Source organism: Gopherus evgoodei, chromosome 21 (genome assembly GCF_007399415.2).
Source record: "Gopherus evgoodei ecotype Sinaloan lineage chromosome 21, rGopEvg1_v1.p, whole genome shotgun sequence".
Lineage (NCBI taxonomy): Eukaryota > Metazoa > Chordata > Testudines > Testudinidae > Gopherus > Gopherus evgoodei.
This window is the reverse complement of record NC_044342.1, coordinates 12,695,562-12,709,488: the sequence shown is the minus strand read 5'-3', so window position 1 is coordinate 12,709,488 and position 13,927 is coordinate 12,695,562.

Below are 13,927 nucleotides of genomic sequence, written 5' to 3'. Positions count from 1 at the left end.
TTGAGCAGATCAGGTTTTTCACATTTAATCATTTGAAATATTCTGTGGACAATCCTTGGGCTGACATTCATTTTTAGATGACTCATTGCTAATAGTCAGTATGTAACGTCCAGAATATGAGTTGTTTTTATCTGGTGCATAACTCACATGGCACAGTTCTTTCCCTGGATTGGGTAAGTGTAAGGTTTAGACTACACTTTCTTTTTCAAGGACTACTCAATGGTCTGAATTCAAAGCATCATTTTCCTTTACTGGGCTGCAAATATGGTCTAAGAAACCCCAGAGTAGATTCACAAATGGACTTTTGGTCAACTAACTGCCACTCATCATGACTGGCAGCCCACTGGTTAGAGCACTCACCTGGGATGTTGGAGACCCCCATAGCTTCCACCTCTTGCGGACGTGGAGTACATTATGTCAACAGGAGAGTGCTCGCCCATTGGCATAGCGCGCCTTCACCAGATGCACTACAGCGGCGCAGCTCTGCAGATGTAGTGCTTCTAGTGTAGACCTGCCCTCAGTCTTTCCTGTTGATGCTGCTCCACTGTGGCTGAATAATGATAATCATTGGGCCAGAAAGAGAGTGAATGAGTATGAGAACGACTCTACTGCAAGCTGCTTTGAGCAGCCACGTGGAATATGGTGGATCTAGCCCCACTGCTGCTGTGTTTTTTTAATTATTAGTCCAATCATCTCTCCACCTCATCATGGTCCAAGAGACAGACACTTTAAAAGCACTTTCTCGAAGGGTCCTGCACAGAGCCTGCCAGGAAGCAGCATAGACAGGGAACAGCGAAGGAATCACTTAGACAGAGATCTGGATAGAGAAGGGGTGTTCAGAGGCCATGAGCCACTCACTCCCTGCCATGCTGGGGAAAGCGTGATCGAATCCAGCATCTGGCCTGAAAGGAAGGGCCATGTACTGGGGACTATCTGACGGGGTGGGGTCCTATTCGCCACCAACAAGGGGAGCCGCCTGAGAACAGCTTTCTGGAATCAGACACAGCATCGGTCAGAGGCCACTTAGCAAAGCAACAGCCTCTGGGTTTGGACACTGGTCATGTCAGATATTTAGGCATCTAACTCCCACTGAAATCAACTCTGTGACTGATGCCCAGCGGTGCCTGTGTCCCAATTTTACTCACTGCTGTGATCCACAAAGCTGCCATATGTTTCTTGCAAGAAGCCAGGGTGAGGGGAAGAGGAATGCCCTTGTGACTTTTAGTCCAGTAGTTGGACCTCTCCCCTCGGATGTGTGAGACCCCCTCTTTAAGTCCCCCCTCTGCCTGAAGGAGAGAAAGGATTTGAAAGGGAATATACTACCTCTCAGGTGAGTGCTGGAACCACTGGGCTGTGAACTATTCAGACTGTTGCTGCTACTGAAATTGTTCCACTGGGGCTGAACAACAAAAGGACAAGGGGACGGGATTGTGGGCCACTCCCTTCCTAGCTAAGTGCTCTAACGACTAGGCTACATAGACTCATTCTCATGCTGGTGCACTGTCTCTCGGACCCAATGTCTCTTTAATTATCTATCCACAGTAGAACAGCTTCAGTGAAAGAGATGGAGGGACCCCCATATCAGAATATCTCATTGCCCAGTGGCTAGATCACACACCTGAGAGATTTCAGAGACCAAGTGGGAAAATTGATATTGCTATGTCTGAACCCTGCAGTGCACGCCCCACTAGCCCGTGTCAGTAGGCCCAGAGTCTGCGATTCACTGCTGAGGGGATTTTTACTGTGGTGTAGACGTACCTACTGTGGCCTCACCAGCACAGAAAATAACTGAGTTTGATGGGATCTCTAAGACTGAGTGTCACACACACAGTGTGTCAGCTGACCTCTGACAGCTGGGGTCTGCAAACAATACATGGCTCATACTGGGATTTAGTCAAAAGGATTTAGGCTCCTATGTGTTTAGTTTTCAAAATGTGACTTAGGCTCCTGAGTAGAGCTGAACAAATGACTTATTTTCTTTGTTAGGTGGCCAAACTGAAAAATAATAATAAAAAAATATATTTTATTTTGGGTCAACCTCCAATTATTATTTTCTTTTTCATTTCTGCATTTAGCTTTGTCATATTGTTTAGCTGAGTTGCGGTTTTGGATTTTTTCTTTAATCTTTTAAAAAACAAGCCTAGCGAAATTTCTAAAAGAAACATCATTTGGGAAAAAAAAGAGTTGAACTGTTTTGACTCTCTCTTTAGACACATGGCTAAATATTTTCCCACCTTTCATCTTATTCTTCTAAAATCTCTGCTCTAGGAACTATTTTGGGGACAGTTCTCTGGCTGGTGTTATCCAGGAGGTCAGACTGGATGATCACAGTAGTCCCTTCTGACCTTGCAATCGATGAAACTATACAGAAGAACATAGCAGGGGGCATCTCAACTCAGCAAGATTGAATGTAGCTGGCAGCAAAGGGAGGATCCTGGAAGAGACCCAAGTGGTTGGGGCATCCTTGAGTCAGAACAAACCTCATCTCCCCCCCTCCTGCATGATATTAACAGAACCCTAATGGACATGGGGATGCACATTAGGGGTCTGTCAATGTCATGCACCCAATCTGTTCCACTTCATATTTCTCACCCTGCTCAGCACTATGCCTGGATACTCAACTGGGGTAAATCAACACTGATATCAGTAGGCCTACTCTGATTTACATCAGCTGGGGATCTGGCCCATGGACTCCAATTGTTACACCCATTCACACCAGCAGGGGATCTGGATCACTGGCTCCAATAGTTACACCCATTCACACCAGCGGGGGATCTGGACCATGTACTCCAGTGGAGCTAAGGCCAGTTACATCACCTGGGAATCTGGTCCCATTGGATTCATAGATTCATAGACTCTAGGACTGGAAGGGACCTCGAGAGGTCATCGAGTCCAGTCCCCTGCCCTCATGGCAGGACCAAATATTGTCTAGACCATCCCTAATAGACATTTATCTAACCTACTCTTAAATATCTCCAGAGATGGAGATTCTACAACTTCCCTAGGCAATCTATTCCAATGTTTAACTACCCTGACAGTTAGAAACTTTTTCCTAATGTCCAACCTAAATCTCCCTTGCTGCAGTTTAAGCCCATTGCTTCTTGTTCTATCATTGGAGGCTAAGGTGAACAAGTTTTCTCCCTCCTCCTGATGACACCCTTTTAGATACCTGAAAACTGCTATCATGTCCCCTCTCAGTCTTCTCTTTTCCAAACTAAACAAACTCAATTCCTTCAGCCTTCCTTCATAGGTCATGTTCTCAAGACCTTTAATCATTCTTGTTGCTCTTCTCTGGACCCTCTCCAATTTCTCCACATCTTTCTTGAAATGCGGTGCCCAGAACTGGACACAATACTCCAGCTGAGGCCTGACCAGCGCAGAGTAAAGCGGAAGAATGACTTCTCGTGTCTTGTTTACAACACACCTGTTAATGCATCCCAGAATCACGTTTTCTTTTTTTGCAACAGTATCACACTGTTGACTCATATTAAGCTTGTGGTCTACTATGACCCCTAGATCTCTTTCTGCCATACTCCTTCCTAGACAGTCTCTTCCCATTCTGTATGTGTGAAACTGATTGTTCCTTCCTAAGTGGAGCACTTTGCATTTATCTTTATTGAACTTCATCCTGTTTACCTCAGACCATTTCTCCAATTTGTCCAGATCATTTTGAATTTTGACCCTGTCCTCCAAAGCAGTTGCAATCTCTCTCAGTTTGGTATCGTCCGCAAACTTAATAAGCGTACTTTCTATGCCAACATCTAAATCGTTGATGAAGATATTGAACAGAACCGGTCCCAAAACAGACCCCTGAGGAACCCCACTTGTTATACCTTTCCAGCAGGATTGGGAGCCATTAACAACTACTCCCTGAGTATGGTTATCCAGCCAGTTATGCATCCACCTTATAGTAGCCCCATCTAAATTGTACTTTCCTAGTTTATCTATAAGAATGTCATGCGAGACTGTATCAAATGCCTTACTAAAGTCTAGGTATATCACATCCACCGCTTCTCCCTTATCCACAAGGCTCATTATCCTATCAAAGAATGCTATCAGATTAGTTTGACACGATTTGTTCTTTACAAATCCATGCTGGCTATTCCCTATCACCTTACCGCCTTCCAAATGTTTGCAGATGATTTCTTTAATTACCTGCTCCATTATCTTCCCTGGCACAGAAGTTAAACTAACTGGTCTGTAGTTTCCTGGGTTGTTTTTATTTCCCTTTTTATAGATGGGCACTATTTGCCCCCTTCCAGTCTTCTGGAATCTCCCCCGTCTCCCATGATTTCCCAAAGATAATAGCTAGAAGCTCAGATACCTCTTCTATTAACTCCTTGAGTATTCTAGGATGCATTTCATCAGGCCCTGGTGATTTGCAGGCATCTAACTTTTCTAAGTGATTTTTTACTTGCTCTTTTTTTATTTTCTCTTCTAAACCTACCCTCTTCCAGTAAGCATTCACTATATTAGACATTCCTTCAGACTTCTCAGTGAAGACCGAAACAAAGAAGTCATTAAGCATCTCTGCCATTTCCAAGTCTCCCGTTACTGTTTCCCCCTCCTCACTGAGCAGTGGGCCTACCCTGTCCTTGGTCTTCCTCTTGCTTCTAATGTATTGATAAAATGTTTTCTTGTTTCCCTTTATTCCCATAGCTAGTTTGAGTTCATTTTGTGCTTTTGCTTTTATAATCTTGCCTCTGCATTCCTGTGTTATTTGCCTATATTCATCCTTTGTAATCTGACCTAGTTTCCATTTTTTATATGACGCCTTTTTATTTTGTAGGTCACCGCAAGATCTTGTGATTAAGCCAAGGTGGTCTTTTGCCACATTTTCTATCTTTCCTAACCATCAGAATAGCTTGCTTTTGGGCCCTTAATAGTGTTCCTTTGAAAAACTGCCAACTCTCCTCAGTTGTTTTTCCCCTCAGTCTTGATTCCCATGGGACCTTACCTATCAGCTCTCTGAGCTTACCAAACTCTGCATTCCTGAAATCCATTGTCTCTATTCTGCTGTACTCCCTTCTACCCTTCCTTAGAATTGCAAACTCTATGATTTCATGATCACTTTCACCCAAGCTTCCTTCTACTTTCAAATTCTCAACAAGTTCCTCCCTATTTGTTAAAATCAAGTCTAGAACAGCTTCCCCCCTAGTAGCTTTTTCAACTTTCTGAAATAAAAAGTTGTCTGCAATGCAGTCCAGGAACTTATTGGAGAGTCTGTGCCCCGCAGTGTTATTTTCCCAACATATATCAATGCAGTTAGATCAATTTACTTCAGAATAGCAAGCGACGAGAATGGAAGTTCATCTCCTTAAGCATAAGACTGGATTTGTTTGGAATAAATGTGGAGACAATTAGAACATGACACATGGGAGGCTGGGCTGATGCAGTTTTAGATTCGAGCTATATACATTTTCTTTTCTATCTGATTCAGCTAGTGGCCTCCCAAGAAATGACACAGATTTACACCAGGTAGGAATCTGGCCAATTGTCTCCAAAGAAGCCAATGATTTAATCCAGCTGGGGAGCTGGTCCTTTGGCTTCCCACCGAGATCATAACCTGGCCTATTATTTGTAATGGGATCTTCTTCTTTTGCTAGTTAATATCTGTATCACTGGCCCTGGGATGTTTGTAATAACAAAGCACAACCTTCTTTTGTGCTCAACATTGAACTTTCAAATAAATAAAGCCTAAAATGCATCAGAAATATCCTGGGTATCTCTCATAGATTCCTAATTGTTCACAGAAAGTTGGAACAAAAGAGGATGGATCTTCAAAGGTGCCTAAATTAGAATTGGTTGAAAAATTTCCAAGAAAAGGAAAATAAGGTTCAGAAAATAAGGTTTTGTGAACATCAAAGCTTCTCCATCCGAAAGCTATTGTTTCAGGTCCTCTGCAGACTCATGTAGATGTTGCTGCATCAGTCAGACTCAGGCAAGCTTCCCCTCTCAGGATGATTGGTTCTGGCTCTCTGAAGACTCAGGGAGATGGTATTCTGTTTGTTACTCTTAGTTCAACTTTTCCAGATTTCTACACAGCCATGTCACTCATGAATATTGTCACAAACACTGCACTGATTCCTAAATAATCATACGAAAGACATAACATAGTTTCCAAGGAATCAATGCAATCTGAACTCTGGTATTTTATTTATTAACATATTTATGAAGATGTTAAAACAAATCTGGTCAGTTCTAACTTCTCAATTCTGTGCTCAGGTTTTCAGCCTATAAGTGATTGGAGTGAAGGTTGTTATTGTTCACAGAAGAATGGGTGGGGAGGGATAGCTCAGTGTTTTGCGCATTGGCCTGCTAAACCCAGGGTTATGAATTCAATCCTTGAGGGGGCCATTTAGGAATCTAGGACAAAAATCTGTCTAGGGATTGGTCCTGATCTGAGCAGGGGGTTGGACTAGATGGCCTCCTGAGGTCTCTTCCAACCCTGGTGTTCTAAGGGCTTGTCTACATCAGAAAGTTGCAGCGCTGGTGAGGGAGTTACAGCGCTGCAACTTTGAAGGTGTACACATCTGCAGGGCACCACCAGCGCTGCAACTCCCTGTTTGCAGCGCTGGCCGTACTCCCGTTTTGTCTCAGGTGTAGAGGATCCAGCGCTGGTGATCCAGCGCTGGTAATCCAATGTAGACAGTTACCAGCGCTTTTCTTGACCTCCGTGGAAGGAGTAGGCCTCTGGTAATCAAGCTGGTTTCCTTTCCCGGTTTGCTCTCTCGGTCCCGGAGCCACCCAGCAAACCGCAGGGAAGGAGACCTGCTTGCTCGGGGTTCCGGGACCGAGAGAGCAAACCGGGAAAGGAAACCAGCTTCGCCGCGGTTTGCTCTCTCGGTCCCGGAACCCCGAGCAAGCAGGTCTCCTTCCCTGCGGTTTGCTGGGTGGCTCCGGGACCGAGAGAGCAAACCGCGGCGTTCCCGGTTTGCTCTCTCGGTCCCGGAACCCCGAGCAAGCAGGTCTCCTTCCCTGCGGTTTGCTGGCTGGCTCCGGGACCGAGAGAGCAAACCGCGGCGTTCCCGGTTTGCTCTCTCGGTCCCGGAACCCCGAGCAAGCAGGTCTCCTTCCCTGCGGTTTGCTGGGTGGCTCCGGGACCGAGAGAGCAAACCGCGGCGTTCCCGGTTTGCTCTCTCGGTCCCGGAACCCCGAGCAAGCAGGTCTCCTTCCCTGCGGTTTGCTGGCTGGCTCCGGGACCGAGAGAGCAAACCGCGGGGAAGCTGGTTTCCTTTCCCGGTTTGCTCTCTCGTCCCGGAACCCCCCTTGAAGCCGCCCAACAGCGCTGCAGTGTGGCCACATCTAACACCACTTGCAGCGCTGGTTGCTGTAAGTGTGGCCACTCTGCAGCGCTGGCCCTATACAGCTGTACTAATACAGCTGTAACAACCAGCGCTGCAAAATTTTAGATGTAGACATGTCCTAAGATTCTATGAAGAAGAAGAAATCTGGATGTTTCAATGAAAATCTCCTCATTTCAGTTTTCAGTAGTAGTGGTTCTAAGACACAAAACCCAGATCCAATGTCTGGGGATATTCAAATGCAAGAAAATATTTTGAGACCTTGCAGTAATCTGAACACTGGGTCTAATTCACTAGGGTTCTCCATCTGCTGTGTGCACACCCTTAAAAGACATGGTTAAGCCATGCTTATTTTGTCACGGTCTTTACTAAAAAGGTTAATAGTCACCACATACTCAACACAATTAATATTAACAACAAGGAGGAAGGAACACAACCCAAAATAGGAAAAGAACGAGCCAAACAATATTTAGATAAGTTAAATGTACTCAAGTTGGCAGGACATGATGAAATCCATCCTAGGATACTTATTAGCAATTATCTTTGAGAACTCAGGAGGATGATTGATATCCCAGAGTACTGTAAAAGGGAAAATAATAGTATCTAGCTTTTAAAAGGGGGAACAAAGACCACCTGGAGAATTATAGACCAGTCAACCTAACTTTGATATCTGGACAGACACTCGGACAAGAAATTATTAAATAATGCATAAGCATCTAGAGGATAAGAGGGTTATAACTAAGAGCCAGCATAGATTTGCCAAGAACAGATCATGCCAAACCAACCTTATTTCCTTATTTGATAGGGTACTGGCCTAGAGGATGGGAGGAAGCAGTAAACATAATATATGTTGATTTTAGTGAGATTTTTGATACAGTGCCACATGACATTCTCATAAGCAAACTAGGGAAGACATTACTGAAAGAGTAGTTATCAGTGGTTTGCTGTAAAACAGGGAGTGTTTATCCAATGGAATCTTGCAGGGGTCAGTCTTGGGTCTGGTACTATTAAATATTTTCATTAATGACTTGAATAATGGACTGCAGAGTAAGCTTCTAAAATTTGCAGATACCACCAAGCTGGAAGGGGTTGCAAGCACTTTGGAGGACAGGATTAGAATTCATATTAGACCTTAGCAAATTAGACAATTGATTTGAAATCAACATAAGGAAATTGAATAAAGGAAAATGTAACATACTACACTTAGGAAGGAAAATCAAATGCACAATTAAAAAACGCATAATAACTGACTAAGTGGTAGTACTACTGAAAAGCAGGTGTGGGTTATAGTGGATCACAAATTGAATATGAGTCAGCCGTGTGATGGAATTGTGAAAAAGACAAATATCTTTCTGATCTATGAACAGGAGTGTGGTATGTAAGACATGAGAGGTAATTGTCCACTCTACTCAGCACTGGTGAGACCTCAGTTGGAGTCCTGTGTCCAGTTCTGGATGCCACACTCTAGGAAAGATGTGGATAAACTGAGTTAGTCCAAAGGAGAGCAACACAAATGATAAAAGGTTGAGAAAACCCACCCTGTGAAAAACAGTTAAAAATTGGTTATGTTTAGTCTTGAGAAAAAAAGACTGATGGGGGGACCTGATTACAGACTTCAGATATGTTTAGAGATTTTAATAAGAGGACAGGGATCAATTTTTCTCCATGTCCACTGAAGAGAGGACACAAAGAAATGGGCTTAATCATCAGCAAGGGAAATTAGGTTAGATAATAGAAAAAAACCTTTTTATCTATAAGTGTAGTTAAACTGTGGAAAAGGCTTCCAAGAGAGGTTGTGAAATCCCCATCCCTGGAGGTTTTTAAGAATAGATTGGCCAGTCACCTGCCAGGTCTGGACTAGAGTTAATTGGTCCTGCCTCAGCTCAGGAGACTGGACTTGATGACCTCTCAAGGTCCCTTCCTGACTTACATTTCTATTGTTCAATTAATCTAGCAAGCATGAGAACCAATTGCAGTGAAACTGTGGTGGCATGGACTTCAGTGTGGGCTAGCCACCCCAATGCATAGCTAGGGTTCTGAACAGGCATGGCCAGCCCATGCTGCCATGGCTTCACTGCTATTGGTGCCCAAACTAGCTAGATCAAAACTAATGTGTGTATATCTATACATGCTGGACTCCTGCCCTCCGATTGCAGTATAGACATACCCTTAAACCTTAGTTGGGACATAAGTGGGGTGTGGACACACGTTGCCCATTTCCAGAGCTGCATTTCACTTTCTATGTGACAATGCTGCAGTTGTGATCATGGTTGTGGAGAAAATGTGACCTGAGTGAACCTTAAAATCTGAGAAACAAGAAGGCAAATGAAAAGCATCTGGGTTTTTTTCTAATCTCATGATTTTCAAGCCCACTTCCTGAGATTTTGGGGGTCTGACATAATTTCTGAATGTTTGCGGTTGGCAATATATGTTTGTGTATGCATGAGAGTGTTTTTTCTCTGTGTGAATGTATATGTCTTTGGATAGGTTCTGCCACTGCTTTGTTTAATAGAAGAAGAAGAAGAAGAAGAAGAAGAAGAAGAAGAAGAAGAAGGTTTTATGGATTTTGAGCTTTCAGGAGGCTACATTTTGAAGCTTTTCTTCAAACCACATGGGCTACAAATGTACTTTATTTTTAGCGGAACACTGAGATTCTCTTGTATTCACAAGCCTTCAGAAGCTGGGGCTTTTTAGAATAAAATATTGCAGGATTTGGCAACAATCTAGATGTTGCCTGGAATTTCCAAAGGAGCCTAAAGGAGTTAGGCACTGAAATGCCATCTGAAATGGGCAACTTGGAAAGACCGAAAGAAACATCAATTTTTTAATAGAATGTATAATCTCTTATTGTAAGTTTGCATTTATACACAGAACAATTTGCTATGACAACTTTTACAGAGAGTAAAATAAAATAAAAAGCGAAAGAGGGAATCAGAAGTTGGCAGCTGAAGACTGGGAAATTCCAATTTATAAATCATACTAGAAAGTCTGAGAGAGGAGAAAGGGATGAGAAAAGGGTGTATAATACAATTATATTGAGAACAAGATGGATGTACAATTTAAGAAGTGAAAAAGATGAAGTTATTCCAAGTAGTGGCCACCAGATAACCACATATATACATGAGGGATGCTACACCATAAAGCAACTAACAAAAGTTGAATTGTGTTTATATTTGGCATATACTAGAAAAAAAAATCATTATTTGTTAATGATTTGATAGATAGACTGAAATCAAACGAGTCAGTTTCCAGAAAAGCTAAAACAAAAAATAGTAGTTTATCCCAAATCAGTGACATTTTATTTCAACAGAAACATTTTTGTCTCTTTAAATTCATCGAGACTGTAGTTAGAACATAAGTAGCAGATTCTGCTATCAGTTATACTGTTATAAGTATAGAATAAATCAATTTAAGTCACAGGTGTTACACTACATCTCCACTTACGTAACTAAGAAAAGAATCTGGCCCTAAACGATGGCATTATATGTATGTAAGTCCATCCATACAATATAACATAAACCCCAGTTCAGTAGTCCATATATAAAAATATAGGCCCAATATGTTACTTCTGGTTATACAATGATCCACTAATTTAGCAATCCTGCTAACATCTTTTTCACATGAGAATAGTTAAGAAGGATTACGCATGTCAAAAAGAAACGTGATAGATTTGACCTCCTTTACACACACACACAGAAGGTATATCCTTTCTCACTCCATCCGACTCCATTTCTTAGGTAGAGACCCTACTCTGTTCTGTTTAGATTCTGTGACTGTTAGACTACATCTAACTATTAGTTGAACAAAATATTCAGGATCACCCCCACTAAACTTATCTTCATGACTTTTTGAAGTATTGTGTCACAGTTACTTGAGCTGTCATCTTATCCACCTGAAACGCCTTTGGAGGTTAGCCATTCTTCCCACTCCATAATTTCCCCTTTAAGGCTAAGAGCTGACTCCATTCCCATCGCGGTTAATACAGTCTAGAGAATACAGATGTGATTAGCTTTTGGTTAATTTCAACCACCCATCAGTCAAAATGCCAAGGGAAATTCCTCTTTCTTACATGAAGGATAAATAATGAATCAGAAGAGACGCAGGCTCTTCGGTACTTCATACAAGGCAAGCCAAGCGGGATGTCAGGACCCTGGCTGTTTGCTGATAGAATGGAAGCAAGTGAAGCAAACAATGACTGAAGGCAGAGAGTGCAGCAAATATTCTGGTTTCCAAAATGTTGACTGAACAGGGGTCAGATCAGAGATAAGAGAACATCCAGATCAGCCTTAAAGGTAAAGCAACCTTTACCCACTCTTCTTTTTGAAACCAGATGGCAAAATGCAAAGACAAACTTTCAAAGACTCATAATTTCCAAGACCTGAATGCTACTATGATCATCTGACCTCCTGTGTAAACACAGACCATAGAACTTCTGCAAAATAGTTCCTGGTAGAACTGGAGAAAGGCCTTTTAGAAAAATATGCAGTTGAAATTGAAAATTGCCAGTGATGGAGAATCCACCACAAAACTTGGTAAGTTTCTGTAAATAGTTAATTGTCCTCCCTGTTAAAAATGTATGCCTTATATCAGAGGTCAGCAACTTTTCAGAAGTGGTGTGCCGAGTCTTCATTTATTCACTCTAATTTAAGATTTTGCATGCCAGTAACACATTTTCACATTTTCTAGAGGGTCTCTTTCTATAAGTCTATAATATATAACTAAACTATTGTTGTATGTAAAGTAAATAAGGTTTTTAAAATGTTTAAGAAGCTTAATTTAAAATTAAATTAAAATGCAGAGTCCTCTGGACCGGTGGCCAGGACCTGAGTAGCGTGAGTGCCACTGAAATTCAGCTCGCGTGCCGCCTTTGGAATGAGTGTCATAGGTTGCCTACCCCTGCCTTATATCCATTCTGAATTTATCTATCCTCACCTTCCAACCACTGGATCATTTTATACTTGCTAGACTCAAGTGACCAGTACCAAATATTTGTTCCCTATATAAGCACTTAGGGCCAGATTTGTAAAGATATTTAGGTGCTGAGTGGGTTTTCAAAATAACCTAGGGGCCTAAAATTCATTGACGTCAATGGGAAACAGACACCAAAATGCTTTTGAAAATTCCATTAAACATCCAAATACTCTTTATAAATCTAACCCTTAGGCCCTGATCCACAAAGGGATTTGGACATTACAACAATCGCTGTTGCAACACCTAACATTTAGGTGCCTTGAAAATCAAGGAATTCACAGATCCTGGGTTAGTTGCTATGGATATATCTACACTGTTCTGGAAACCTAGCTGTCATGGTACAATTCTCCACTCTGAACCTTAGACTCCAAAAGATGGGGTACCAGCATGAATTCCTCTAAGCTCAATTACCAGCTTAGAACCTGTAGCGCTGCCACCAACGAGGAAGTCCAGTGCCTGGTACACTCTGGTCCCCACAAAACCTTGCTCGGGGACCCCCAAGACCCAGACCCTCTAGAGCTTAACACAAGGAAAGTAAACCCTTTCCCCTACCGTTGCCTCTCCCAGGCTTCCCCTCCCTGGGTTACCCTGGAAGATCACTGTGTGATTCAAACTCCTTGAATCACAAAACAGAGAGGACAATTCATCTTCCTCCCTCCTTCTCTTTCCCCCTCCCAGACTCTTCCTGAGAGAAAGTAATCCTGGCACAGAGAGAAATCAGCCTCTCTCTCCCTCTTCCCTTCTTTCTCCCCACCAATTCCCTGGTGAATCCAGACCCCGTCCCCTGGGGTCTCACCAGAATAAAAAACAATCAGGTTCTTAAACAAGAAAAGCTTTTAATTAAAGAAAGAAAAAAACAGTAAAAATTATCTTTGTAAATTTAAAAAAAATGGAATAGGCACAGGGTCTTTCAGCTATAGACACTGGGAACACCCTCCCAGCCTAAGTATACAAGTACAAATTAAAATCTTTTCAGCAAAATACCAATTTGAACTCCTTTCAGCCAAATACACATTTGAACTTCTTCCAATCAAATACACATTTGCAAATAAAGAAAACAATAATAAGCCTAACTCACTTTATCTACTTAGTACTCACTAGTCTGAATTTATAAGAGCCGGTATTGGAGAGATTGGAGAGAAACCTGGTTGCATGTCTGATCCCTCTGAGCCCCCAGAGTGAACAACAACCAAAACTAACAGCACAGCATAAAAACTTCCCTCCCTCAAGATTTGAAAGTATCCTGTCCTCTGATTGGTCCTCTGGTCAGGTGACAGCCAGGCTTACTGAACTTGTTAACCCTTTACAGTCAAAGAGATATAAAGTACTTCTGTGCTATTAACTTTTCTTATCTGTTTATGACACTAGCCAAAGAGGGACATTTCTCGTCTCAAGAGGTAGAATATAAAAGCAGAACATTTAAACATTCATAGCACCAGTCAGGTCTTTCATTAAAGAAGGAACCTGTCTGATTTTGTTTTGTTTGAAATAGGGCAGCAGAATATGAAAAATCTGCTCCAAATTGAGGCAACTCACTTCCCTGGTAGCGAAGTTTTGAATATTTCTATAGTGAGGTGTAAGGCTGCTCACTGAAATAAAACATGATCTACAAATTCTATTCTGATTTGTTCTGTGACTCTTAGATGCAACCC